Raw genomic sequence first — 27976 nt, 5'->3', positions numbered from 1 at the left:
GGTCCAGACGCCAAAGTCAAATCTGGAGAGTCAGCACGCACCCCCTTGCAGTCCCGCCTGCAGCCCTCCCTCCGGGCTGAGCAAAAAGTGAAACTAGACCGTGGCCGCAGCGCGCAGGGTCGGGGGCGCGCGGGGCCCTCGGTCCCAGCGCCCCGAAGGCGGGCGAGGGGCGCGTATGTCCTCGGGGAGCAGCGGGCCTGCGAAAGTCCTTGGGGAGCGGGCGGCGATGTCGCCCCTCGCCCAGCCCGGTCGCCCGGCGGCCCGCCCGCCCCTCCCGGGCGCCCCTGCCCCGGCCGCGCGCAGCCCGGGCCCAGCGCGCCCGGCTGCAGCGCCCCAGGCGGGCCGGCAGGGACGGGGACCAGGCCTGGGCCTGGCCGGACGGGGCCCCGGGGAGGCCGGGAGGGAGCCCGGGGCCCGCGGACCCCAGCCCCCGTCCGCCCGCAGGCCTCCCGCAGGAGGAGCGCAGCCGGCCCACTGCGGCGGCGCGGGGCCCGGGTCGCGGTGGGGGTGGTGACAGGGGCAGCGGGGAGGGTCCCCGACCTCCGGCGGCGGGGAGGGGAGGGGGCCGACCTCGCGGGGGCCCCGCCGCTCACCTGCAGCCGCCGCCACCTGCTCGTCGCGCGCGTGGCCCCCGGCGTCGCCTCCGGGCCGCTCCGGCCGCCGCGCTCCGGCCCTGGGCGCGCCCGGCCCTGCGTCGGGCCTCAGCGAGTGCGGCGCCCGCCGCCCCCGGCCCCCATCCCGCCCCGCCCGGCCCGCCGCCCTCCGCCCTCGGCCGCGCCGCCCCGCCACTTCCTGTGCGCGGCGATCCCACAGTTCCGCCGGCGCGCGGGGCGGCGGGGACACGCGGGGGGACACGCGGGGGGGGCGACAGGGGGACACGTGGGGGACACGCGGGGGGGGCGACAGGGGGACACGGAGTCCGGCAGGGGAAACACGCTAGGGGCACACTCGGGGGGGAGGTTGGGGGGAACACGTGGGGGAGATACGCCAGGGGGACTGGGAGGTACAGCGGTTCAGCGGGGGTGGGGGACACGAGGCACCAGGGGACAGGGGACGCGGTAGGAGAACAAGGGGACACCCGGGGTGGGCGGCCTGGCTGGGGTCCAGAAACGGACGGGGCTGGAGGATCCGGCGAGCTTGGAGCCAGAAGCACGTGGGGTGCGGGCTCAGCTAGGTGAGTCTAAGGAGGGATTGGGGGTGCAGGGAGGGGGTCTGGCTGGGGACACAGACGGGGGACTGGACGTAGGGCCAGGGGCACTGCATGGAGGCGGCGAGTCACAGGGCGAGGGAGGGCAGTGGGGACCGCCCAGAGCCCTCATCTCTTCAGAGCCCCCTCTGCGGGCACTTGGGGGTGTTCCCCGGCGTGAGATTCCCCCAGTTCATGTTACTGTCCGGGGTTACTCGGGGGTTGGGGGGTCCTGGGGAGCCACCGGTCCACGCGGGGATCAGGACCCAACCCCGTCGCACTTTGACTTATTTATAGTTGGCACCCGGCAACATTGTATCCTACTTGACCCTGGAGGAAGCCTCCCGAATTGGGGGGATGGGGTTCCCGGAGGTTGAGGGGAGGATTGTCGCCCTGAACCGGCCTCCTAGCCCCACCCCTCCCCTGTGGTCAGTAACCACAGCCCCTCCTGGAAGAGAGTCATCAGAGCCGCGGAACAGGGCTGCCTGCATCGCCCATCAGGCACCCGGGGAGCGGCCAGGGAGGGCTGTCCTGCCACTGGATTGTTAAGGATGACGGAGGGCCATCTCCGCTCTCCTGCCTGCTCCCTGCCTCCGTGGGACCTGCGCCTGCTCAGGCCCTCAGGTCCAAGCTGGACCTCCTGCACTTGGATGAGTTTCATCCCAAAGCTATTTAAAATACCAGGTGCTGTCACTCTCTGCTGTGCCTTATTTTAAGCCTCCTCAAATTATTTCAGAAAACACCTAGACTAAAATAAAATAAACATACCTGCACCTGTTTTACTCACAATTCTCTTACCCTTGAAAAAGAAGACATGGTTTGCAATGTTCGTGTAAAGTCCCTATTTGTAAGATCGTGGACTTTTCACTGCCACTGCAGTCATGTAAATCCTACAGACAAATTCCCATAGCCACCTGCAGATATGGACACAGATGTTCTGACTCACAGCACGCATTTACCCTAAAAACCCTGAAACAACCAACAGATGCCCCATTAAATAAACTAGGCTATTCATTTAATGATATTTTTTATTTTAAAACATTTAAAAATTATTGTAGTAATCCTATGCATGCTATTACATAATTTCTGAGATTTTTCAAGTTAAAATAAAAAACAAAGAGAAGCTGCAGAGCCATGGGTATGCAATGAACCTCTTTCTGTATTTAAAAGCAACATCTGCACATCCACACCCAGGAAAGTCCTGGAAGGACAAACATGAGACTCTTGTTGGCTGGGCAAGGTAAGGGGACCTTCTACTGTGTGCTAAGTGTATCAATACGCACTCACTTTGTAATTACTTTTTTTAAACTGATAAAAACGCACCTCATCACTGAGCTTTCCAGTCAGCGCCAAATACTATCTTTGTCTCAACAGCATAAAGTGTCAGCAATCTAATCCAGACTTGGTTTAAATCTGTGATCTTCAGACCTCAGCTGAGCAGAAACGTGCTCTGGAAAAGCAGGTCTGAACATATAAACAGAGTAAACACAAAAAGGGAACTTGGAAGCCAGCCCAGCAGCCCTTGACTGCTTCCTGGGCCCACGTGCTAAGATGACGGGAGATGTGGTCACTGCTAAGATTTATTGAGGGCTGTCACACGAGTGTGTTCTTTCAGCTGCTTATCTAAACAGGCCGTGAGGTAGAGATGATTGGCATCCCATTCTACATTTGCGGGAAACGAGGCACAGCAAACTCCGTAACTTCCACCATCAGTGTACAGCCCACCCGCCCCGGCTGCAGGGCTGGAGCCTCTCACGCCCCAGGCAGGACGTTTCCTTGCAAGGAGAGACACTCACGTCCCAGCCTGCTGAATTAAAATGGGGAACGGACAAGCCTACCTGCAGTGCTACTTGGCACAGGGAGGGAGTGAGGGGATTTCTGCCATGAAGGAACCAAAGGCAAGTGGGGTCTGTGTACCTGCCAGGAGCGTTTGCTCAGCCCTGGGAGAGGGACTCCACTCTGCTCATTATTGGTTCTCATTCTCAGGACGAACTTGCTAGCATCCCATTTCATAGACAAGTAAACCAGAGCCTGAGAGGAGACCCCAAGATGGAAGGGCAGCCAGCTGCCCACTTCCAAGACCAGGAGGGGTCTTTCCAGCCCTGAGACACTCACCGGGAACTTGCCCGTCAAGCCCTGCTCAGGTGCACGGAGTACAGGCGTGAATCCCGGGAGGGGCCCGTCCAGCTGGCCGGTGGCTCCTAGGGCAGTAGGACACAGACATCTGGTTGTTGCCACTGCCTGGAGGAGCTGGGAGCCAAGGCTTAGAGCCAACCTCTGACCTTGAACAAGGACATGACCCCTTGGGGTCTTAGTTTCCTTTTCCGTAAAACAAGGAGACTCCTACTTGCACTTCCGTGATCCCCAAGTGTGTGCCGGGGAGCACAAGCCTTGGGGATACTTCAGGCATTTTTAGAAGTTTAAGGCAAAACTTCCTATCTACCCAAAATGTAGAAATTTACCAGCACTTAAGATAATGACTTTGCTGGAAACGTATTAACTCCTGCACGTTAACACACTCTCCAGTGGGTAAGTGATGCAGGTTCCTGTTTAACACGTAGGAGGGAACCACGATAAGTGCAGAATTTCAGAAGACAGGTTATTTTAAATATATTCAATATACATAGTATTTTAAACATAGGCTCTACAAGGGCAAAAGTCACAAAAGGGTTTTTCTTACCAGCACACGCTGAGACCCATCCTCGAGGTGCCGCTGAGAAACTGAGCTCGGCCTACAGGTGCAGAGTCAGACAAGACTGTTGCCGTCCATCAGACATTCGAATGTCAGTGGAGAATACAATACAGGGGGCACAGGGAGAAGCTTGGCCTGACCAGCCTGCAGATCAAAGTCAAGTTCACAAGAGCAGTGAAGCCAGCGCCCGGCCCAGGACAGACCTCGTCCTGCACACAGGGAAGACATGCCTGCGGGGGTGAAGTCCTGAGTTTGAATCCTGCACCTCAGAAGAGCGTGAGGGCAGTGTGGTTGGCCAGGTGTGAAAGGCAGTGGCTGCTGTGTGTGGCTGTCCTATAAGGGGGACTGAGCACCTGCGACCTGAGCACAGGGCTGGCTCCAACAAGAGCCGTGGAACTATTAGCTACGGACTGTAGGAAGCATCTTTGTACAGAGCCTCACGGGAGAGACATGGGAAACAGAAGCGGGGCAGCTGGGCCAGAAAGCAGGCCAAGGGGCAGAGACAGGGAGGCCCAATCGGGGCTCCCCAGGTGCCAGCCAGTCGGAGCGGGCTGGGTACCAGGACATGTCTGCCCATGGCCCAGCATCCTATGGGGCAATCTTTGCTCTGAGCGTCAGTCAGATGCATCAAGGTCTGAGGCTTTGCCTGCCCAGTCCTGCCTCCCTTTATCTTTCACAGGTGCTACCATGGCCCCAAACCCCTTGCACCCCAACCCCACTCAGTGTGGTCTGCCCAAAGGCCCCACTCCACCCAGGGACCTGGCCACCACACCTCACTTAGAAATGCTACTTGCCCAGGGCACCTGCGAGGTCTGCAGCCTGATGGAAGGAATTTTCACAGACTGGAGTATGGGGAAGCCCCCAGCTTGTGCATGATTTGGCCGGTACTTGATGGATCTTGCATCAAACATCTGCTTTAACCATGAAAGAAAATAAAGCGTTATTCGGAAGTGGAGGATGTCTGCTCCAAAGACAGGGGTAAACGCTAGTGCTCCTTCAGAGATCAGGCCCCCCCGGAAGCCGAGGCCACCTGACTCGCTGTGTATGTGCTGATCTGTCTCTTCTGAAGCCTGGAAGGAACATACCCCTGTCATGTTTGATATTTGTTCTCTGTTCTGACAAGGTGCAAAACTGCCGAACGCCGTGCTTCCTGCCTCTGTGCAGGTGGCCCTCCTGGGCTGTAGTTCTCGGTTTGGGTCCAGTAAAACTTCTTCTGTTCTTGTTGTAGATTGTTTATTGATTAATTGTGAGGCCAAGACAAAGGTGGCGTCCTGCGCACATGCGCAGTCCTCTGACCCGAGGCTGCAGGTGTCCGGCTCCGAACGGTGATGCAGCCTCCTTGCTAAGGTGGGAGCCCCCGCCCTCGACAGGCTTGTTCACAGAGGGGTGGGCAGGGCCTCTCAAGGGCAGGTCTCTCCGCCTGCGCACCCCCCAACTCGGACGCACACACGCTCGAGCAAAATCGTTCACGTTTTCCTTTGCACCAGATTGTTTTTCCAATTGTTCTCTGGGGTTAAAAAAGAAAAAGTTCATGCTTTTCCTAAAAATTCACCCATGCAGGTTTGGTGTTTCTCCCGCAGGTGGGAAAGCTCTAGCAGACCTCACAGGCCCGATATGCTGCCCACCTCCTGAGAAACGGGGAAGGAGCCTTCAAGCACTGCTTTTGGTGGGTCTGAGGAGATGCTTCCAGAAAGCAATAGACCGCTGCGTTAGCACGGAGGGGGAGGGCTGGGGTGGGCCTAGGGGAGGCTGTTGAATTTGGGCATAGATGCAAGATCACGACACGACGCGACTGGGAACAAAATACACTAAAACCCCAAATATTCTAAATAAACAGAGAGCTGTGGAGAAGCATCACTGGCCCACGGGAAGAAGCGTGTCCGCACCCCTCCCAGCGCATGGAACGCAAGCCCAGCGCCGCCTCCTGGAAAACGCGTAGGAGAGAAGCCTCCCTCCGGGGTCAGGTCTCTCTGAACAATTTGCCGCTGTCATCGGTCACGACATCACATCAAAATGTAAGCTCAACCTTCGGCATCAGGAAGGGCTGTAGACTGGGAACTGGGTAGTTGTGAGGTAAATCCGTTTATGTCCTTTTATTCCTTGAGGACTGGTGTTGGGGGTGGGGAGCTCAGCCCTCAGGTGTCCCGAGCCCCATAAATGGAGTGACTGCTGTCAGCACTGGTGGGGAAGGCTGTGGTGGTCCCAGGAGGACCCTTGAGCCTGTGCTGCAGGCAGGCTCCCTTGGGGGACGTGGCCCGGCCCCCCACCGTCTGCACACTGTCTGTATGAGCAGGTGCAAACCTGCTTTCACACCTGGGAGTCTGAGCAGCCAGGCTTCCCAGGAGACCTCTGAGCGGGCGTCCGCGGGGAGGGCGTTCCCATCACTTTACTCCTCGTCTGAGTTTGTGAGGGCTGCAGTAACCAGGCACCACGGCCCCGGTGGCTCAGAGGACAGAGGCCCCGGTGGCTCAGAGAACAGAAACCCGTTGTCTCACGACTCTGTAAACCAGAGGGCCCAGAGCAAGGCGTCAGCAGGCCAGCTCCTTCCAGGCCTCCTTTCCTGCTGTGCAGACGGCCGTCTCCTCCTTGTGTGCCCCATGGTCACCCCCGTGTGTGTCTGTGTCCTGATCACCTCTTCCCCTAAGGACACCTTTCAGATTGGATTAGGGCCACCCTAGTGACCTCATTTTACCTAAATCACCTCTTTAAAGACCCCCCTCCAGATACAGTCACATTCAACACATGTTGAATACACAGCTTCAACAGATGGATTTGGGGGTGACACAGTCCCCCAAACCCTCAGCCCATAATATGAGCATTCTCTCTCTTTTTTTATTTTTTGTAATAAGCATGCATCCCTTATGTAATGCTAAAAGGCATTTTAAATTAGCCTATGTCTTATAGACATGAGGATGCTGGGAAGGTGAGCTGTACTGGAGCTGCCATGGAGAAAGCAGAAGCGGGCTCTCACTCTCCCTCCTCTGGGGGGAGCGGAGATGCTAATCAGCCAGGCCACCTAGAGCCCCTGCTCCTTTCTGCCTTCTGCTCTGTTCACTGTAGCCGGGACGCAGCTGGGACCTCCACCCTTTGGACAACAGAATTGAAAGGGAATTTGAAATCTGGAGAGCTGGTGGGACCTTGCTCTTCTGCCCACCCTGCAGCCGGGCCCTGGCCTTGCCTTGGCATCCTCAGGGTCCAGCTCCCAGTCAGTCCCCAGCGGAGGAGTGAGGGGACACACAGGGGCATCGCCAAATCAGCACAGTGAGGACAGCAGTGCCTGCCAAGCGGGTGGACAGAGCCGCTCACAGGGCAGGGGAGCAAGGCAAGGTCCCATCAGCTATCCACGATCCTGGCTCCATGACCTAAAAGTTATAGAGGACAAATGACAAATGCTGGAGAGGCTGTGGAGAAAGGGGAACCCTCCTACACTGCTGGTGGGAATGCAGTTTGGTGCAGCCACTGTGGAAAACAGTATGGAGATTCCTCAAAAGACTAGGAATAGACTTACCATATGACCCAGCAATCCCACTCCTGGGCTTATATCCAGAAGGAAATCTACTTCAGGATGACACCTGCACCCAAATGTTCACAGCAGCACTATTTACAATAGCCAAGACATAGAAACAGCCTAAATGTCCATCAACAGATGACTGGATAAAGAAGATGTGGTATATTTATACAATGGAATACTACTCAGCCACTAAAACCGACAACATAATGCCATTTGCAGCAACATGGATGTTCCTGGAGAATGTCATTCTAAGTGAATGAAGTAAACCAGAAAGAGAAAGAAAAATACCACATGAGATCACTCATACGTGGAATCTAAAAAAAAAAAAAAAAATAGAACGTAAATACAAAACAGAAACAGACTCCTAGACATAGAATACAAACGTGTGGTTGCCAAGGGGGCGGGGGGTGGGAAGGGACAGGCTGGGAGTTCGAAATTTGTAGATTCTGACAGGCATATACAGAATAGATAAACAAGATTATACTGTGTAGCACAGGGAAATGTATACAAGATCCTGTGGTAGCTCACAGCAAAAAAAAATACGGCAATGAATATATATATATGTTCATGTATAACTGAAAAATTGTGCTCTACACTGGAAGTTGACACAACATTGTAAACTGACTATAATTTGATAAAAAAAAATTTTTTTAATTTAAATAAATAAATAAACACAGAAAAGTTTTGGAGCGACCCAAGGCTGCTCTCCCCGGCCAAAGCGTGGCCCTTCCCTGCTGCACACCCAGCCCAGGACCAGTGATCAGGGACATGCTGGGGCTTGGTCGTCATCTGCCGAGGTCCTGGGCTGATTTGCTTCTGCGTTAGACGCACTTTCCCATGCGGTGTTACAGCTGCAAATTAATAGAGTAAATCAAATTGCTGAGGGAATGTTGAAAATACTCAAAGACGATTTTCAGAGCAATTTAGAAGCAATCTTCTTACAGAAATTGAAATGCAAATTGTAAGTAATTACTATCTATTTACTGAGATAATCAACACTATTATACTGGTCTGAGCTTCTGGTGGCCTCTGAAATAAGAAAACAGCCCTCACCCTCCAGATGGGCTGAGAGGGGAGAGGGTGAGCCAGCCACAAACTCAGGCCAGCCTCCTCTCGGCTCCTCCCAGCAGCCTCCGCCCTCTGTCTCTCCTCCCTCCTGGCTCCAGCAAGAAGTAACATGTGCCCCTCGGAAACGTGCTCGGAGAAAGTTAGGACCTGGTTCCACCCCGTCTGGACCAGTCTCCTGGGTTTGAGTCCTGACTTTGTAACTTACAGCTGTGTGACCTTAGGCAGGTTTCTTAACCTCTCTGTGCCTTAGTTTTCTCATTTCAAATGGGGACAATAAAAGCACCTACCTCTTAGAAGTGTTGTGCAGATCAAAAAAGATCGCAGCAACAGGGCCTCACACGGCACCTCGAGTGGGATAAGCATGAAATAAAATCAGCTGCGTTGACAACACCAGGGACGAGGTCGATGAGCACTGTACCTGCCCCTCCTCCCTCCATTCAGCATTCAGTATGGAAGCTCAGGGACTGTGGTTTTTTTTTTTTTTTTTAGGGACTGTTTTTATGATCTGAATTATTTATGCATTGATCGTTCTAAAAAGGTGGACCCCAGACCAGCCCTGACACAAGAACTGGGCATTAAGCAGTTCTCCAACCTTGTCCCAGACCTGCTGAATCAGAAGCTCTGGGACAGGGCCCAGCCACCTGCATTGTAACGAGCCTTCCAAGGACACAATGCATGCTTGAGCTCTGAGAGCCTCTGCTCTAGAGCTCTAGCTTAACAAAATAAATAAAGATAAATCCAGTCTCCTAGGTTGCAAGGCTGCACAGGAAGACAGAAATGGCCATCCTTTCTCTTCCTGTACCGAACATGATGGTTTCTTTGTGATCACAGATAGCCACACTCAGCCCAGCTCAGACCCTGAGCCCCCAGCCAAGCCCGCGTGTGTGTCCCACGGCTGCTGCAAGCAAATACCATAGACTGGCGTGCAGAGACAGCAAAACTTTATTCCCTCGCCGTCCGGAGGCCAGAAGTCTGAGATCAAGGTGTCGGCATGGCTGGTTCCCTCTGGAGATGCTTGGGAAGGATTGTTCCCAGCCCCTCCCCCAGCTTCGGGGGTGGGGGTGGGGGGTTGTTGCTGGCATCCTCGGGGACGCTTGTGGAGGCACCCCGCAACCTCTGCCTCCATCTTCACGTGGGGTTGTCTGTGTGCATATTCTTCCCTCTGTGTCCAAATGTCCCCTTTTTGTAAAGACACCATATTCCAGATGACCTCATCTTAACTAAGAACGTCTGCAATGACCCTGTTTCCAAACAAGGCCACGTTGTGAGGAACCGGGGGTAAGACTCCTACATACGAGTTGTGAGAGGACGCAGGTCAACCCATCACATCCAGTGACACCCGCCTTCACACTGGCATCTAGATGGAGGCCACACCCAGGCCTCCCTCCTTCCACCACGGAGAGGTACAGGACTCCGACGTGTAGAAGTGATCAAGGCTGGGCGTTTAGACCTTCCGGCCCGGAGCTGAGTACGAGGAGCATGCTGCCTGCTGAGAACGGGCTCCGCCCCCGGGCCCGGGCCCAGGCTGGACAGATGCCCCCAGCCCCGCTGGGGCTCGCGGCCTCCTCCCCCCCCCACCCCCGCACCCGGCTCTGCTGTGAGCAGGTAGCGGCCAGCCCCCCTGCCTGGTGGGGCCGTTCCCTGACTCGGCGCTGCCCTGCCCTGGCCTCCTGCCCCAGAGCTTCACGCGGCCCTGGAGTGTTGCCCCTGTGGGGGTACAGGTCTCATTTTATTACGGAATCTGATGTGAAAACGGTGCTTGTTTTACAGAGCTTAGAACACAATTTACAAACTGCCTGTAGCGAAATAAAATTACAGATATCCGTGTAGCATTTGCTCTCATGAACATCATTACTTCTGTTTGTTTGTTTATAACGAAAGTCTGTTTATTCAGGGAGACACGCACTCCGTGGACAGAATGCAGGCTGTCTCCAAAGGTGAGAGAAAGAGAACCAACATCATTCTTTTCTTTTCTTTTCTTTTTTTTTTTAATTTTTAAAAAAATTTCTTCTTCTAATGGAGGCACTGGGGATTGAACCCAGGCCCTCGTGCACGCTAAGCACGTGCTCTACCACTGAGCCTCACCCTCCGCCATAACGTCATTATCTTCAGAGAGATGAATGCCGCCTGTGAAGCCCGAGCAGGCTCGCGGTGCGGAAGTGTCCAGTCGGCCTTTCTCTCTGGCTGCACCACTTCCAGGCTTGACGTGAGAATGTTCTGATAAAGTGACGAGGCCCCGCTGTCACCTCCCGTGTGTGTGTGTATCATGACATCAAGGGACCTGAGGCGTCGGAAGGGCTGGTTTCTGGAGGTGAGTGAGAGTGCACATCCTGAGGCAGCTGTGCCTGATGTCCGCTCAAGGTCAGGACAACTCACACATCCTAGGGTATCGGGGTCACGGCCCTCGGGTCCCACCAAAGCCCCGTGGGAGGTTGACCTGTGTGTTCCACGTGGGGTCTGTTTCAGGAAGGAAGACGCCAGGGTTCCAGGCTCAGAGGTGAAGACAGCTGAATAAGCCCCTCCCCCCAGGCTGCCCGCCGCCCAGCTAGGATGCAGCTCCTGGCAGAGGCCCCCCCGGCCTCAGCTTCAACTTGCCTCTGCCCTCCCCTCCCCCCCGGCCCCTGACCCCCTCCCAGGGCCGCCCCTAGGGCCTGCAGCCTTGGCACCAACTTGGGAGCTTCCGAGGGGCCTGTCCCACCTCTGCAGCCCCCAGCTGACCTTGTGGTGATGTGGGGACCGAGAGGCACTCAACTCCAGGCCATTGAAAGTTTCCTGACAAGACACATGTGACCTAGCAAGGCCTCAGCTTGGTGCTGGGGGCCAGGACCCAGCTTGAGAAGGCCCAGGGCACGGGGTCAGTGGCCTGGCGTAGATGGACCAGAAGGGAACGACTGTGGCCCCCAGTGTAGACAAAGGGTTGATCTGTCCTTTCCATTGGAGCTGAGCAATGTGAGCGCCAGGCTGCAGCAGCTGCAGGAGCAGGAAGGGAGCTGGGTCTGCGGAGCCTGGGCCTCCCGAGGCCCGAGAAGGTCACCAACAGGGAGGCTTCCTGCCCAGAGCCCTGGGTTCTTTTGGAAACGGGTCTGTGTCTACACTGCTGGCTACCTGTTTCCTTGGCTGCCTCCAGTGCAGTCTGTTTGGCTGTGGTGGCCTTGGGGCAAGAGGACAGGTTTACGGATGTGCCTGTGCAGAGCTTCCACATTCCAGGGGCGTCTAGGGGGTGGGGACGGGTCCGGACAAGCCAGGAAAGCTGCTTCCTGACACTAGTTAGCTGAGGTATGAGTGTCCTGGGGCAGCTGTGACAAAGCACCACCAACAGGGGCTGAGAACAGAGCTCCATCCTCTCCCAGCTCTGGGGCTACAGTCTGGAGCCAAGGTGTCGCAGGGCTGCACTCCTGCCAGAGGCTTCAGAGGCGGGTCCTCCCCGCCTCTCCCAGCTCTGGGGAATCCAGAGGTCCCCTGGCTCGTGGCCACATCACTCCAGGCCCTGCTCCAGTCATCATGGGGCTCCTCCCTGGGTCTGGGCCTTCGCACGGCCTCCACTGAAGGACCCCATCTTGAATTAGGCCCCTGGCTCCAGGGTGACCTCATCTGAACTCTTACATCTGCAATGATCCAGTTTCCAAATAAGGTCCCAGTCACAAGTAGAGGTCAGGACTTCAATACGTCTCTTTTTGGGACACAGTTCAACCCACAGCTCCTGACAATTGTAGACACAACCTGAGTGAGCCTCACCCCAGGCCCCGGGCTCCTCATCCACGGCCCATCTCTGTGCTTGTCGGCGGTGACAAGCACACGCAGGACACAAAACTCCAGGGTCACGGGGTCTGCGAGATGGTCACTCGGCAGTGCCTCCGCTCTGGACCTCCGGGCCAGGCAGCTGAAGCAGTCCTCGGCCAGGGGAGGGGCTGGGGGCACCCAGCTCGCAGGCCCACCCACACCCGTCCCAGAACAGGGACCCAGGCCAGCTGACTCTCAGGACAGAACCTTTTTATTGTGCTTCTCTGGAGAGGTTCTCACCCCTGGTCTCACCCTCCTCTCTGTCCCCGCTGACCTCCCCAGACGCTGGCACTGTCCCCACTGGGGTGAGAGGACTTCCTGCCGCCTCCACTGGTCCAGCCCCCACCTGCATCCAATACTCTCCGAGGGCTCCTCAAGCCTCAGATCTCTGCAGCCCCCAGGGCCCTGCCTTGCCGGGGGCCAGTTCTCTGGGTACCGCCTGTTTGCTCACAGTCCACATGTGGGCGTCCAGAGTCAGCCTCTGACACAGGTAATGTGCGCAGGCTCGCCCTGCGGCACTGACTTGGGCCCAGGAGGGACACCCACGCGGCTGGATGGTGGCCCTTTGAGCTCAGCTATGAATTTCACAAAGCCTGCTGCTGCTTTCCAGCGAATGTTTCTCTTAAAGACCAAGAAAGTTATGGACTTGGGGACAGTTCCGGTCCTCAGAGAGCATGATCCCCCAGGAATGCACACAAGGCGACGGGCAAAATAGAAACGCTGGCTGGGTTACGTCACCCCGTCCCTGTCTGCTAACAGAGACAGGGCAGCGGGCAGAAGACCGATCGAGGAGGGGCTTTGACTCTGGATTAAATCTGTCGGCGTTGCTCCAAACAGCATCTGATATTTGACATTTCAAAAGATCTCCAATGCGTGGAGCTGGATACACAAAACAAATACCCCAGTGACGCGTGCTGTATATATGACGCCATTTATGGGGGGGACACCTGCAGAAACCACAGGCACAGTATGAACACAGCCACCTTATAGCAACCCTTAGAGAAAGATCTGGAAAGATCCACCCCAGCTCTCAAACACTGGAGAAAGAGGCCAGGGTTGGGGGCGATAGACGGACTTGAACCTTTCTCTGTAATTGTTGGGGCTTTTCCATGTTTCCCACCGTATCACAAAGGGCACAAGTGAACACTCAGATGAAAAAGCGCACAGACAAGGCCCGAGGGCCCTGAGCATGGAGTTCCTGTCCCCGAGGAGCTGGGTGCGACGCCCCGCCTGGCACGCAGACACAGTCACCAACACGGGAGCTCCCTGAGCTGCCCTTTTCCATGTTTAAACTTTTACAGGGAGACTGCATTTCTGGATCACTTTGATAATGAAGAATTAGTCCTTTTAAAACCACAGCATTTTCGAAGGCCAGCAACCATAAAAACAAAAAGCACTAGAAAAGCACAGACAGAAAGTGCGTGTGGCCAAGGGAGCACCAGGCTCTGCCTGAAGTGCTGGGCCTTAGGTTAACGGATTTTTGCTTTCTAACTACGTAAGGGAAACCCGTATATCTAACGAGGAAAAAAACCATTTTTCTCCCGGAGTTGAATTGGCAAGAACTCATTTTGAGGGTCCTTGGAGGACACATGACAGTGGCGTGGGGGGTCTCAGTCCCGTCTGTAAGACGAGAGGCTGCCCAGGCCGCCAAGGAGCCCCTCCCCGCCGGTGACTGGCCAGCATCCCCCTCCCGCAAGGTCCTGCCTGTGCTCTGTGACAGCAGGAGGCTCAGGGGCTCCCCGGCTGGGGAGGGGGCCCTGAGGTGCCTCCCACATGCAGGGGCCCATCCCGTGGGAGGACAGGACCGTTTATCCGGACACGTGGGCCCAGTGAGATGGTCATGAGCATGCGCCTCTCATAAACACTCCATGAGTAGGAATTATTTGTTTATTACAATCATTCTCCCATTTTACAGTTAAGGAAACTGAGGCTCAAAGAACACACACAACTTGCCTGAAGTCTTGCAACTAGTGAGAGGCAGCTCCTGGGTCTCTGACACCAGGACTCGGTGCTTTTACAGGGAACACATTTTCCACAAACACGCACACCTCTCTTTCCCCTCCCTCTGCGCTCGGGGCACTTGTAACTGCATAGCTGCTGGGGGGTTATCCCTTCGGGAGGCCTCCCTCCCTGGGGCACATGGTAGCTGTTTGTGCGAGTTCTCACTCCCCCACGGCTCACACCGTTTGACTGGAGTTTCAGAAAGGCGGGACCCACCCTGATCCAGCTCTCGGGAGGGTCTCAAGCAACAGTCATGGATTCAAATCCGCACCAGCCACCAACATCCTGCAGATGATGGCGGACGAAGATCTTCATGCTCCAGGGAGCCCCAAATATAGCTGCAGGCAGAGTCCCCAAGGGGCAAATCCACACCCACAGGGAGAGGGTCTCACCTGCAAACACTGAGCGAGGCCCCTGTGGCGGCTTCTGGCACCTGGGGAGAGAATCCAAGAAGGGCTCCTCCCCCTCGCGGAGGCACAGCCCCTGCCACCTGGGGGCCGGAGGGAAAGCCGCAAAGCAGCCCCGCCCCTGCCTGGCCTCACTGCACACGGGACGGGAAGGACGGGGCAGGATGACTGGCGTGCCTCTCGGGAGAGAGAGGGAGGCGCACGGTTCTAACTCCAGTGCTGGCAGACCCACTCCATTCCCTACGGGGAAAACTGGTGAAGTACATGTACCATGCAATTCACCGTCCTAATCGATTTGAAGTGGACAGCTCAGTGGCATTGGGAGCATTCGCGACTTACCACTGTCCACTTCCAGAACTTTTCATCAAGCCGTCCCTCCCTCCCCATTCCTCTCTCCCCGAGTCCCTGCAGAGCCTGGACTACCGACCTACCACCTACATGGCTGTGCGAGGTCAGCTGTGCCCGCCGCCACGCCACCTCCAGGCTGAGTTCCAGGCCCCTCGGATGCCTTGTGCAGTGGGAGGCCTGCGGGACAGGCGCCGCAGCCGCAGTCCGGGAGACGCGGCGGGTGTTTACTTGCTTTCCCGGGAACGGGCTCCCCTGTTGTGCCCAGGGCGTTGTTCACACATTTCCCCCCAAGAATCCACAAAAAGGCTTGAGTTTTAAACCCCTAAAGAGTAAAACATTAATTTTTTTATGATGGAAATATTTTGGTTTTGTTGATGACAGTAAAACCTGATTACTGTAAAAAAAAATTCCATCACAAATAAAGCCAGACGCTGGTTGCAGCGGTGAGAGCTGCGTTCCTCAGTACGTGCTGCAGAGGCTGAGCTCCGCTCGGATTGTGCAGCGGACACGGAGGGTGTTTTAAAGGGAGGATGAGGGAGGGGGCCAGCGGGGACAGGACAACTTCCCCGGGTGAGGGGCGGGGGTGGGCCGCGGGAGTGTGATCACATGCCTGCTGGCTGCGGGGTCAAGTCAGGGTTCGACCGTCCCCCGAGACAGGGTCACAGAGCCCTGTCCTTCCTGCTGACGACAGAGAAAGGGCCTTCAGGTGCCTGAGAGTTAGACATGCGCAAACACACACACGTCTCACGAGGAGGAGCCGCAACGTGGACCCCTAGTAAGTGCACTGAGGCAGGAGGTCGAGCCTGTGGCCACGCGCTGGTGGGGACACTAAACTCTCACTTCTGCAAGCAGGCGCTCGCAGGGGCAGGGTCCTGGGACTTGGCCTCGGGCTGCTGGGGGCGGGCCAGTGTTAACTGAGTCCTGGGTGTGCGGTTCTGGTGGGCAGCTCCTGCCAAGAGTATAAGAGACAGAAGAAAGGACACCGACGCAGAGGGAAGCCGGCCTCTGCGGGAAGGCAGAGGCAAGCCTGGAGAGATGCAGCCACAAGTCAGGAGCCCTGGACCACGGAAGCTGGATGAGGGAAGGACAGATTCTCCCCGGAGCTTCTGGAGGGAGTGCGGCCTGGCACACACCTGGATTTTGAACATCTGGCCTCTAGCACCCTGAGGAAGCATTTCTGTCATTTGACGCCAGCCAGCTTGCGTCACCTCTGGCAGCTGGGCAAGCCCTCTCCCCCAAGCTGCGGCCCCTTCCTCTGCAGTGGGAGAGCAGTGGTCCTTCACAGGGTAAAACAGAAAATGGACATGAACTCCACTGCACCCCCAGCCCCGCTCCCTACTGGGCAGCCACGAGCCTGGGAGACCCCACTCCCGGCCCCACTGTGTCTGCAGAAGGCAGACGGACCTCAGATCCCACTGTTCCCAGTCACGGCCGCCTCTGCCTTCTCGCACCTGCTCAGCAAGTGTCCACAGAGCAGCCACTGTGCACGGTGTGGCAGCAGGATTCTGAGATGAGCCCCGAGATGCTCACTCCTGGGGTGCCTTCCCTTCCTCCCGGCTACTCCATCCAAGACCCACCCGGGTGCTGCTTGGAGGGGTCCCTGCAGGTGTAACTGAGGCCCCAACCATCGACCTTAAGATGGGGAGACCATCCAATCTGAGCACAGGGGCCTTTGAATCTGGATCCAGAGGCCAGAGCAGAGAACCAGAGAGTCCCGAAGAATGAGAGGGACTTGACAGGGGCCAGATGCTCTGTGGCTGCGTTTGAAGAGGGTGGGGCCCATGGCAGGTGCTTTGAGTGGCCTCCGGGGAAGCTGAACTCCGCCAACAGCCACGTGAGCTTGGAGGGAGCCCGGGGTCTGGATTAGAAGGCTGCCAGCCCGCACCTAGACCTCAGCTCTGGAGACCCTGGGCCCCAGACCACAGAACCTGGGAAGTGACCACACTTGTGTCGTTTGTCACCCAGCCCAGCTGGCCAGCAGCAGCCTGAGTGGGGAGGAGGCTCAGGCAGCAGGTGAAGAACAGAGAGGCTGACGTGCTGGGCCAGGTGTGGCCGGGAGGGGTCAGGTGGGCAGGACAGACGCCGGGCCATGTGGGGCGATCAGAGCAGGTGTCCGACACGAACCTGTGGTTAACGGGCTAACAGTGGCCTCGGTGGCGTCCAGAGGCATCCTCCAAGGTCAGACCCGAGGTGGCCACTGTGACTCAGATACTTCGGGGGTTAGAGGCACCGTCCTCTCCGGTCGTCAGGACCTTGCACACCCCCCTTCCCGCTGCAGAAAATGAGTCACCCAGGGTGACACCCAACACACGGAAAGGGCTGAAGCTGCTGGGTCACGATGAACCAGGGTCAGGGCTCCTGTCCCCGGTCCTCCACCCTCCCGGTGGCCCTCTTCCAGGTGACCAGCTGTGCCCCGGTCACATCATTCGGATTCCTTGACCCTGAGGCCACAGTGAGGCCATCTTGGCTGTGTGTCTGCCCCTCAGCTGCCAAATGTTCCCTGCGCCGACTTGCAAGGCTGTGCCCTGTCCAAGACTGTGGGTCCCGGGCTGCTGTCCGCACGGCCGCACGGGCCATCCTTTGCCTGGAAGGCGGGCCAGCGGCCCCAGGCGTGTGCGGAGGAGACGTGTTTACCTGGCAGTTACACAGACAGTGTGGCTTTTGTGCATGCAGAGCTTCCCCAGGGGCCACGTGGCGCTCACGCTGCAGCCATCCTAGGGAGCACGCCCAGGGCGGTGTGTCCCCAGGGCCTGGGGACAGGGAAGGGACCGGGCCGGGCAGGAAAGCACCCTGTGAACCTTAAATTAAACGACGGAATGGAGGCGCCGACGTCAGGAATCAGAAGTTCCATTTCCTCTACCCCTTTTGAGGCCTGCATCAGTCCTCGTGCCTGTGTCATAATCCAGAGGGATGGCCCCACCCATCAGCACCCTAAGGAAGACATGTTCTCTCTAGACCGGCTCCCAGAACCCATCCCCAGGGAGCCAGAAACCCTGGGAGGTTCCAGGGTCAGTTCCATCCGGAGGACACCGAGACTCCGCGGGCAGGGCAGAGGCGCCCCTCCCCCAGACAGGCTGCACCCAAAGCCTGGCAGCGTCACTTCGCGCTGTGACTGTGGGCAGGAGCCGGAGCTCACAGGCCTCCCTGCAGGCTAGTGGGGTGGGGGTCATAATGAGCCCTGCAGATCTGGAGATGGAAAACTTTCCCACACTCCTGCTGACTTTTTTGATTTCTTCTTTATCATTGGAGTAAAACATCCGTAACACGACATTTACCACTAACGACATTTACCATTCTACCCACTGGGAGCTGAGTGCAGCCAGTGGCACTCAGTCCATTCACGCTGTTGGGCAACCATCACCACCATCGTCTCCAGAATTTCCATCTTCCCAACAGACACTCTGTCCCCATTAAACACTCACTCCTCCTCCCTCCCCCGGCCCCTGGCCCTCCACTCCCTGCTTTCTGTCTCCGTGAGTCTGTCTCCTCCAGGGACCTGATGTAAGTGATCAGACAGTATCTGCCCTTCTGTGACTGGCTTATGTCACTAACATGACGTCCTCCAGGTTCATCCATGTTACAGCCCATGTCAGGACGTCCTTCCTTTTAAAGGCTGAATAATATTCCATTGTGTGGATGGACCACCTTTTCTTTGTCCATCCGTCCATCCGTGGACTCTTAGGTTGTTTTCACCCCTTGGCTGTTGTGAGTAACACTGATGTGGACATGGGTGTGCAAATCTCTGTTTGAGACCCTGCTTTCACTTCTTTTGAGTTTATGCCCAGAAGCGGGGCTGCTGGATCACGTGGGAATTCTATGTTTAATTCCGTGAGGAAGTGCAGTACCATTTTCCACACGGGCTGCCATGCATTTCTGTTAACATTTTTCAAAAGACCTTTAAAAAAGAAGCAAGTCGCAGACGGCAGAAAGCGAATGGTTTGGCCTGAAACACAAAAAGTATGGTGGACCCCCAGGTCCCGTGGGGCCAGGGCACTGTCCCTGGGCTCTGGCAGCAGCAGTGTCCATGCTTGGGGCCTGACTCAGCCTGATTCCACGCCCACCCCTCCTGCTGCCCCCTGTGCCCCACATTTGGGCGAGAGGGGCTCCCTCCCTGGGTGCAGGATGGAAGCATGAAGCCCACCAGCCAGGAGAACCCTCCCCAAGCCGAACCCCACATGCAGCGAGACCCCAGCCAGCACCTCCCCGGCTCTGAGGGTGTGTTCAGACCTGCTCAGGAACCCACCCTCACTCTCCCCCCAAAGCCCAGGCCCAGGAGAAGTAAACCTTCTGGCCCCCATGGGTGCACTGCAGTGCCATTAGTCTCCATTTTGGAAATGAATTTTGGGTGGGGGTCCATCTGGCTTCTGAGGAGTGAAAAACACAGGGCTTTCCCAGCAGGTGTGCTGAGCTGCACCGGCTGGAACAGTCTCCAGCCAGGGCAGCACCAGGAGGCAGAAACACCTGGGTCCTCATGTCCACGGGACGCTGCAAGCTTGGGCCATGTAGGTCTCAAAACCTCCACCTGCTTCTTTTTCACCTGAGGTGGCATCCTTACGTCCTGACAGCGTGTGTCCTAACCCCACTCTGCTGGGAGCATCAGAAAGGGGATAGATCAGAGCTGCCATTAGGTCCCAGCCCAGCCCTGAGCCCCCAGCGCCTGCCAGCCCTCGGCAGCAGTGGACAGACAGGTCAGCTGTGGGGTCACCTACGACCCCTGCCCAGGGCAGGTTGGTGACAGACAGTCCCACTCCCGCTCCTGTGGCTTTCCCAGTGAGCACACATTGCCCATCTCAAATGCCACCCCATCCGCGAGGCAGGGCAGATGCCATCACTGTCCGGTTCCTCCTCGGACTACAAGACTAAAGGGTCCAGCCTGCAGCGTGGGACTCCCTCCCCAGGAGATGGAAGCAGTTCAGGGAGGCCGTGGGGGCCTGACCCTCCTGGACACCAGCTGTGCCCACAGTGGGAGCCACGCAGGGGTCCATCCCTGGCCCACGTTCACCTGCTGGAAGTGGGGGGGGCTCCCACACAGCACTCACCCTCTTAGGCCTCAGTCTCCTGGTCTGTAGGGTGGGGTGATGAGGGCAGCTGCCTGGGTGGGTCATAGGGCTTAAGGAGTTGATGTGCGTTCTGTGTTCAGCACAGGGCCTGGCACAGGGCAGGTACTCACTGGACACCTGGTATTACCTGTCATCACCCTGGGCTGCAGTCTGACCAGCCCGATAAAGCATCTTCGGATCAGCCACTTGATTAAAGATTCATGTGAAGGAAAAGAAACCGCCTGCAGAGCCCAGTCTCGTCCCCAAGTCCCCTCCTGATTCCTGGGTCCCTGGCTCCCTCTCCACCATCATTTCACCTCTCCAAGCATCCAAGGGGCTATAACCTGGGGGTTCCCGAGGCCTAGCCCAGCCCGAAGTCAGGAGTCTGGGTCCAGGTCCTAGATGTTACCTGGGGACAAAATACCTCCCTCCTGCCTCCCCCATCCTCCCAACAGCACTGCGCTGACCATCTCACCCTGTGTGGTGGGTCGGACCATTTGTCCACAAACCCTCCCCTCCTGGCCTTCCTGTGATGGAATAACCTCCCCTGTCCTGAGGATGGGGTGTGGCCACGAGACCTGCTGATGGTTCTCGGAGGGAAAGCACTGAGCCGGCTCTGGGCTGGGCTGTACGAGGCCGGCAAGTTTCCGGTAGCCCCTTTAGAGCTTCCTTCCCCCCGTAGTGAGAAGAGACTCCTGGTGGGTCAAGAATGAAGACGTGGGACGGAGCTGAGCCCCTCCCGGAGCCCACGTCTGCCAGCCCACAGCCAGCACAGGCTTGTGAGCAATAAATGAGTGTGAGTCGGCATAAGCCACAGCACCACAGACCCACAGTGTTTGTTATGCAGCTATAACTGACTGGTGCATGGATGCAGCATCTTTATTCACTGAGGGGGGCCGAACACATGGGAGAGGCAGAGCGGCCTCCGTCCTGAAGTCAGACGAATGCAGCGTGTCACAGAGACAGCACTGGCGGGAAGCCTCTGTCCCAGCTTTTCCTGCGCTGATCCTACGGGGCTGCAGGGATGAGGAGGATGCGGGAGACTAGCGGGGTGGGGATGTGGGGAGGAGAAGGCACTAACTTGCCCACGTCCAAATGGGGCCAAGTCTGAGGACCTGGGGGCTAGTTGATCTGTCCAACAAACGCTGGTTGTATCCACAGCGTGCCAGAGCTGGGGCTGTGGCAGGGGACCAAGAGGACAGGCCCCCTCGCTGGCGGAGCTGACGTTCTAGCAGGGAAGAGCGTCACCTAGATAACAGATGCGACAGTTAGATGCGCAGAACGCCGGGCAGCGGCAAGCGCTTCCCCGCGGAGTGCGCACGCGCGGACGGTGGGCGTGTCCCTGGTGTGACCCGGGGGCAGCCAGGCGCCTGGTCAGGGCCAGGGGTGTGGGATGGGAGCTGGACCCCGGCGGGCAGGGCCTCGCCGGCCAAGGAGAGCCTTCAGCCTCACCCGAGGAAGGCAGGAGCTGCTGGAGACCCCGAGCAGGGCGCTGCGGTGGGTTAACATCTGAAGGCATGGGTCCCGGGACGAGGGCCCCTAGGTCAGTCCTCATCACACTGACCGAAGGAAGCCCGGCAGAGACCACGCACGACACAATTCCGTTTATGCCAAAAGCCCAGGAGAGGTGGTTCTTTAGACACGGAAAGTGAATTGGTGGCTTCCTAGGGTGAGGGTGGGCTGGGAGGGTGAGAGGGTTGGTAGCTAATGGGTTTGGGACCTCTTTTTCATTTTCTTGAAAATTTCCCCTTTATTTCCCCATTTTTAATGCGGTCATTGGGTTCTCTACCATTCTCCATATAGGAGGGTACTTTTTTTAGTAGTATTTAAAAATACAGGAATCTGACACATTTATGCTTAAAGCCATTGCAAACATGAGTTTGATGTAGAAAGTGCTTCCTGGTTGTCCATGGGGAGGGGTTTCTTTTCAAGGTGATGAAAATGTTGTGAAATTGACTGTGGTGATGTTTACCTGTAACTGTGAATATACTAAAAGCCATTGAATTGTGCATATCACATTGGTATGTTTGCACTATCTCCCAATAAATCTATTTTAAAAAGTTGGGGCACAGTTTAATGATCGCAGCCACGCAGTTGAAACCCATGCTTCTCAGACCCACTGTGACATCCTGCCTCTCCCTCGACTGCCGTCCTGACCAAAGGCCGGAGCCGCAGCCCGGCCCCTCCCGGTGGCCTCCCAGAGGTACAGCTCTCAAGCGAGGGAGGCCTCCCGGGGAGCTTAGCCCCTGTGGCAGCCCCTCCTGCAGTCCGCGCACGACGTGGTGGTTCTGCTCCACAGAAGAGATCTTGTGGTCCCCTTAAGCCGACTGTCCCTTGTATTCTGTCCTTTACGATGGCGCAGGCTTGGAAAATCAGACGTCAGAAACTCGGGGCACTTGAGCTGTGCCCCTGATTACTGTGCCTCTCAGAGAAGTTTAACTGGCTTAGTTATTTCCGGGTGACGCTCCTTCAAGGGAAGCTGGGAAGGTGCTATTTAAATCCAAGATCTAATTTTTGTCCTTTTCTGAAAAAAGCAGCTGTGACAGTCAGTACCTGCTCCAGAGGGCTGCTGTTAAATTTAATTGTTTCTTAGCTTGTGAGTTTTCCTAGAGTGAGATTTGGCGCCGGCACCTGTGATGTAAGTAAACACGTAAACCCACCAGGATGTCCGTGGGAGGCAAGAAGACAAGGCCCCGATTCTGCATGTGTCCCAGGGCTGGGACCTCAGATGTGACAGCTCTTTCCCTCGCCCTGACCCCAGCGCAGTCCTGCTGTGGTTCCCTCTCCACAGCGGTGGCCTGCGCAGGGAGCCCCGCTTTCAGCACCACGGCCAGCGCCGGAGACGCTTCCCGCGTGCGGAGAGGCTTCCCGCGTGCGGAGAGGCTTCCCGCGTGCGGAGAGGCTGCCTGCCCAGCTCTGCCCAGGCCTTCCGTTCATTCCCAAGGCTGGACATCACTCAGACCTGCCTCTCTCTCCAGATAACTCACCCCACATTCACCGTCCCTCCCCTGGCTTCTTTGACATTTATTTGCTCTGCATGTTTACTGAGCCAGCTCTGTGCTCACCATGGCTGGGTTCAGGGGCCGGGGATGAAAAGACAGTCCCAGTAGTTGCTCCAGGGAAGGGAGTCTGGAGGCGAGGCTGGTACTGATGGGGAGAGTCTTGGGCCTTGGACCACCCACCATTGTGACCAAATGGGCTTTGGGGACATGCCTGGGGGAAGTCGCCATTCAGGCACCACATTAGCAAGGAGACTCCAGGTCAAACAGCCAGGGAGCAGCAGGCCACAGAGCCCCAGCACCAGGCTCAGGGGCCAGGGCCAGCAGACTGACTTGCAGACAGGATGCCAGGCATCCAAATCAGGACTCTCTGAGGCCAGGACCCTGGGAGATGCTGACCGCTGGAGTGCAGGGGACGGAGCCCAGAGTTGTAGTTCCAAGCTGTCGTGAGATGAGGTCCAGAGTCTGAGAACCAGGCAGGGCCTGAGAGAGGGGTCCAGACCCCAGACATAGGCCCCACCCCCAGGAGGGGAAGATAGAGAAGTGCCGACGGGGCCAGAGATGAACCAACTCTGACAAGCCTGTCTCTCCTTCCCATTTTAATGGCCCCACGTGTGGGCCAAGTTTTCAGCAAAACCGCTGTTCTTGTTGAGGGCATGGACCCTGATTTGGGGAAACCACCCACCCCATCCCCGGGCTGTGTGATGCCATGGTGTGTTGACTCCACTCCCGCCTGCGCAGAGATGGTGGGGCTCAGGCCAGGGGCCACAGCTGAGGGGCGGGGACTTGAGCCAGGCCCATGAGATGGGATTCTAGAACCTGGATGTCTCCAAAGTTCTGATCTCTGCTTTTGCAGGGTTCCCAGCTGTAAGGAATGGAAGCTGGGTGCTCCTAGGGCTGCCGCAGTTGACATGGCCCACACGGAGGAAAGCAGAGCAGAGAAGTGGAGAGAGCGAGGGGGAGGAAGCTGAGGGAGACCCAGAGGCCAAGACAGGCAGAGAGCGCCCTCCAGCCCTGGGTCCGCCCCGCGGGACCCGCCAGGTACCCTTGGCCATTTGGAGTTGGGTTTCCAGCACTTGCAGCCAGACTCTGACTGGCACCTGGGACTGCGGGGCCCCCACGGGGATGCCCCTGACTGCTTCTTCTGGAGGTTTCAGGAGGCACGGAAGAGAGGGGAGGTAGACACTTGGGGTTGTCTGTTCCTAGAGCTCCCTGGATCTCCTGTGCCTGCTGCCAACCTTCAGACAGACTCAGAGCCTGGCTGCACCTCTCTCTGGTGTGAGCCAGATCAGGGTGCAGGGCGGGCTTCAGAGTCTTCCCCACACCCGGCCTTGGTGCTTGTTCTTCCACTTGTGCTTTGCTTTTCCCTCTAATATTCTCCATTGTGTCTCTTCATCTTGAGACAAAGCAGCCCATTTCTTCTGAATCAGGGAGTGTCACCCCCCATCAGCCATCTCTGTAGGGCTCTGTAATCAAGCAGGACCCCTGGGCCTTCCCAGGACAGACCCCCCCCCCGCCCCACCCCATGTCCTCTGCCTGCCTTTTGTCTGTAGAAGAACTTTAGCCAAAGAATAAACTTAGTCAGAGAAGTGAGAAAATGCAGAAACAAAGGAAAACAGTCAGCAAGATGAAATAATAATAGTTTAGCCATTAAACAAAGTCAAGGACATGCCATTCCTCCTCCAGGGCTGGAGATCATATTCTGAGCCATGTCCTTCCAGCTACTTTGCAGACACTGAAACCCCCACCAGGTGGAAGAAGGTAACTGTGTGCAGCTCACAAGCACATAGACCCCAGACTGGTTGGAACCAGAAGGTTGATGACGTTGGCTCTTGGTTACCTCACCACCAGCCAATCAGAAGAATGTCCACAGCTGATCATGCACCCCACAACCCTCTCCTCAGCGCGTAACCCCTTCCTCTTTTCCCTGTGTAATCTACCTGCAAAGCCTGGAGGGGGGGAGTTGGCTCTTTGGGACACAAGTCCGCCTTCTCCCCAGGACTGCTGGCTTCCTCAATAAAGCTGTCTTTCCTTTTACTCAGCACTTTTCTCTCAATGTTGGATTCTTGAGCAACGAGCAGTTGAACCTGAGTTTGTTAGCAGCAACTCCACCCCTTTCTCTTGGTTCAAAATAGTTTCAAACGCTCCCATATGTGGCACTAAACTCTACCATTCTTTTGGAAAAGCAGTTTGCTATGTGCCAAGAGCAATAAAGTGCTTTATTTGACCCAAATCCATCTGGGACCCTACCTGAAAGTAATTATCCGCATCCCAAAAAAAACTTTGTACACAAAGATGTTTGTCACAAAGTTTAAATTGACAGCAACTAAGTGCCTATCAAGTATTACTGCTTTACAACGATACAAAAAATTCTATATATTGGGGGTAAAGATTGGAGGAGTACCAGCCAAAATATTCACAATTATTACCTTTACGTGGTCAGATTGATCTACTTTCTTTTCTTTTCTTTTTTTTTTTTTTAGTTTTCCAAATTTCTCCAAGTTTATTTAATTGAAATTTTATTTTTTAATTTAAAAATATGCTTTCATGCCGGTTACCCAGTTCCTGTGGGGCAGCTCCTGACACATGATGAATTTAGCTCCCATCCACAATTACAGTGACGTGCATGGATGGTTTTGAGTCAACAGTGAAAGGATGGTAATTACATACCTATAAAATTGGAAATGACAGTTATTAATTATAGCCCCAGTGACTAATCTTCTGTCCACCTCACAGTTGTGTTGGTAAAAACCAGCCGGAAGGTAGATTAAAAGGTACCTGGGAGGAAATTAAAGCCCATTTCAAATGCTGGGAACTCACACTCTGGAGCGAAGCCTGGAGCTCAGAGGTGCACTTTCTAAAACCTAAACAAGACAAGGAGGTGGCATTTTATTTTTAACCAGATCAGATTCTCCTCTAACGCTGGTGCGCACAGCTGGGAAGTGACAGGCAAAGAGCAGGTCTGTTCAGACCTCCCCTGGGTCCCCTTGAAAGACCTGAGATGGGTCTTCTGCACCCTTCAGTGAGGACAGAGTTCTGCAGGGGAAGCACCCCTGGTTTCAGGGAGCTCTCTGGCCACCTCGGTCCTGAAATCCCCGTGTTCACCATCCTCCCACTTGTCAGCTGTGCCCCCAGGGGTGTGTGAACCCCACGGCGGAGGGACCGTGTCCTTCCAGCTTCGGTGCTCAGCACAGCAAATGTCGGGCATGTGGTGACTCACTGTCTCTGCTGTAAGGGTGCCCAGGATTTGTTTAACGAGGTGTATTTAATGAGAAATGGAAACAATGTCACAAGGGAAGAAGTTTTACTCACCGATTCCTAGAATCAGGAGACATGCATTCCATGCAGGGCCACGCAGGGAAGCACCAGGGTTGGTCAGGAGGCAGGGACCATGAGAGGAAAACGGAGGCAGGAGTTTTATGGTGGTTTCCACAAAAAGGAACAGGCGAGACTGGGTCAGTAGACTTGGGGTTGGCTGGTCTGAATCAGCCCAGCAGGCTCTGGGCGCAGGCACTGTCCCCAGGTACGTGCCGTCCTGTGTGATTAGGGCAGGTGGACGGTGGCCCAGAGTTTGAGAGCCCCGTGGAGGAGGGGTTTGGGGTGTGGGTTCTGGATTGGTTGGTCTACATATGAAAGGAGCACTCGAAGGCGAGTTGTTTGCCATCTCTAGGGATCAGCTAACCGGGGAGGGACAGCCCCTCCGAGGTCAGCAAGGCCCCAGTGTGTCCAGGCATCAGAACACGGGAAATAAAAAGGCGTGGTGACGCAGCGTCCACAGCTGCGTATCTCAGCGGCAGGAGGTCGAGCTGTGGCTCGCTGTGCCTCTGCTGGGTGCCCTCCTCTCTGTGTCCCTTGGACCCTGGCATTGGCTGTAATCCTTAGGACCTTTTCCAAATGTTTCTTCTTTTCTGTGAGTCTTTGGTGCTACCTGCCAAACACCCCCATTGTCCCCTCAACAAAATTAAAACAAATAAATTTAAATTAAAAAACTATTTTTTAATGACATCGGGTTACTTTAGATTTTTCCATTGTCGATACACTGTAAAGAATTTTCTTGCACCAAAGAGTTTTACCTCAGTTAAATCACTCCCATGGGATTAATTCCCAGTCAAGGAATAGAATTTCTAAAAATGGTTCTTGTAATGTAGTCTGTGTCTGTCTCATTTTTTTACTTTATCATTTTTGTATAAAAATTTCAAACTCCAACAGAAAAGTTGAAAGAACCAGAGAGGGGACTCAAGGTCTTGATTCCACAATCACAGAGCCAGTCCTCCAGCTACCCCACCTCCCCTCCATCAATCTGTCTTATTTTTATGCATTTCAAAGTAAATTCCAAATATCAGTATGTTTCTCCCCACAAAATACTTCAACATGCATTTTGTTAACTAGAGTTTAAGCTCGATGTTTACTTACGGTTCTCCTGAAATGAAAACTTACACACGGTGAAACGCACGGGATTTGCTGGCGTCTGGCAAATCCGTACCCCTGTGTAACCCAGGCCCTTGCGAGTACATACTGTGGCCACTGTTCCAGAAGCGTCCTTCACGCCCCCACCCCCCACCATTGTTCTGATCCTGCTCTCCCACGGATTAATTTTGCCCGTTTGCCTTTTTAGAACTTCATGCAAATGGAAGGACACAGTGGGTGCGCTCTGGGTAAGGCTTCCTTCAGCACGACAGGTTTCAGACTCATCAGCGTTGCTGCGTGCGTAAGTAATTCTCTCCTTTTTACTGCTGGCTCCAATTCCATACTATGGAGGTAGCACAGTTGATCTGTTTTCCTGTTGATGGGTATCTGGGCTTTTTTTTTTCTAATTTGGGGCTGTTTTGAATAGAGCTGTGCTGTGGACCAACTGTGTCCCCCTCAAAGTCTATGTGTTGAAATCTAATCTCCAGCACGTTGGTACCAGAAGGCGGGGCTTTGGGGTGATCAGGTCGTGAGGGCA

At 55.7% G+C, this 27976-nt stretch overlaps 1 protein-coding gene and 1 long non-coding RNA gene across 4 annotated transcripts in view; one reads left to right on the top strand and one right to left on the bottom strand.

Moving 5' to 3' along the window:
* The window catches only part of AGPAT3 (1-acylglycerol-3-phosphate O-acyltransferase 3), a 78631-nt gene extending 77901 nt beyond the window's left edge, over positions 1 to 730 (bottom strand). Inside the window, exon 1 of one of the 2 annotated variants that reach the window (XM_064476457.1) lies at positions 594 to 730. The gene's annotated coding sequence lies outside the window, so the exon portion shown is untranslated. The remainder of the gene's footprint in view (positions 1 to 593) is intronic. The other variant, XM_064476460.1, reaches the window with a different exon arrangement.
* Positions 731 to 906: 176 nt separating this feature from the next.
* Positions 907 to 10026, top strand: LOC105106084 (uncharacterized). 2 transcript variants are annotated; one of them, XR_010377537.1, is made up of 6 exons: positions 907 to 1174; positions 5107 to 5225; positions 5459 to 5544; positions 5716 to 5893; positions 9289 to 9440; positions 9714 to 10026. It is a non-coding gene; the product is annotated as an uncharacterized LOC105106084 (long non-coding RNA). The 2 variants fall into 2 exon arrangements; XR_010377535.1 differs by having other exon boundaries at positions 9289 to 10026.
* Positions 10027 to 27976: the final 17950 nt, after the last annotated feature.

Source organism: Camelus dromedarius, chromosome 2 (assembly GCF_036321535.1).
Source record: "Camelus dromedarius isolate mCamDro1 chromosome 2, mCamDro1.pat, whole genome shotgun sequence".
NCBI classification, from domain to species: domain Eukaryota; kingdom Metazoa; phylum Chordata; class Mammalia; order Artiodactyla; family Camelidae; genus Camelus; species Camelus dromedarius.
The sequence above is the reverse complement of the archived record's forward strand: the minus strand, read 5'-3'. Positions and strand labels throughout refer to the sequence as shown.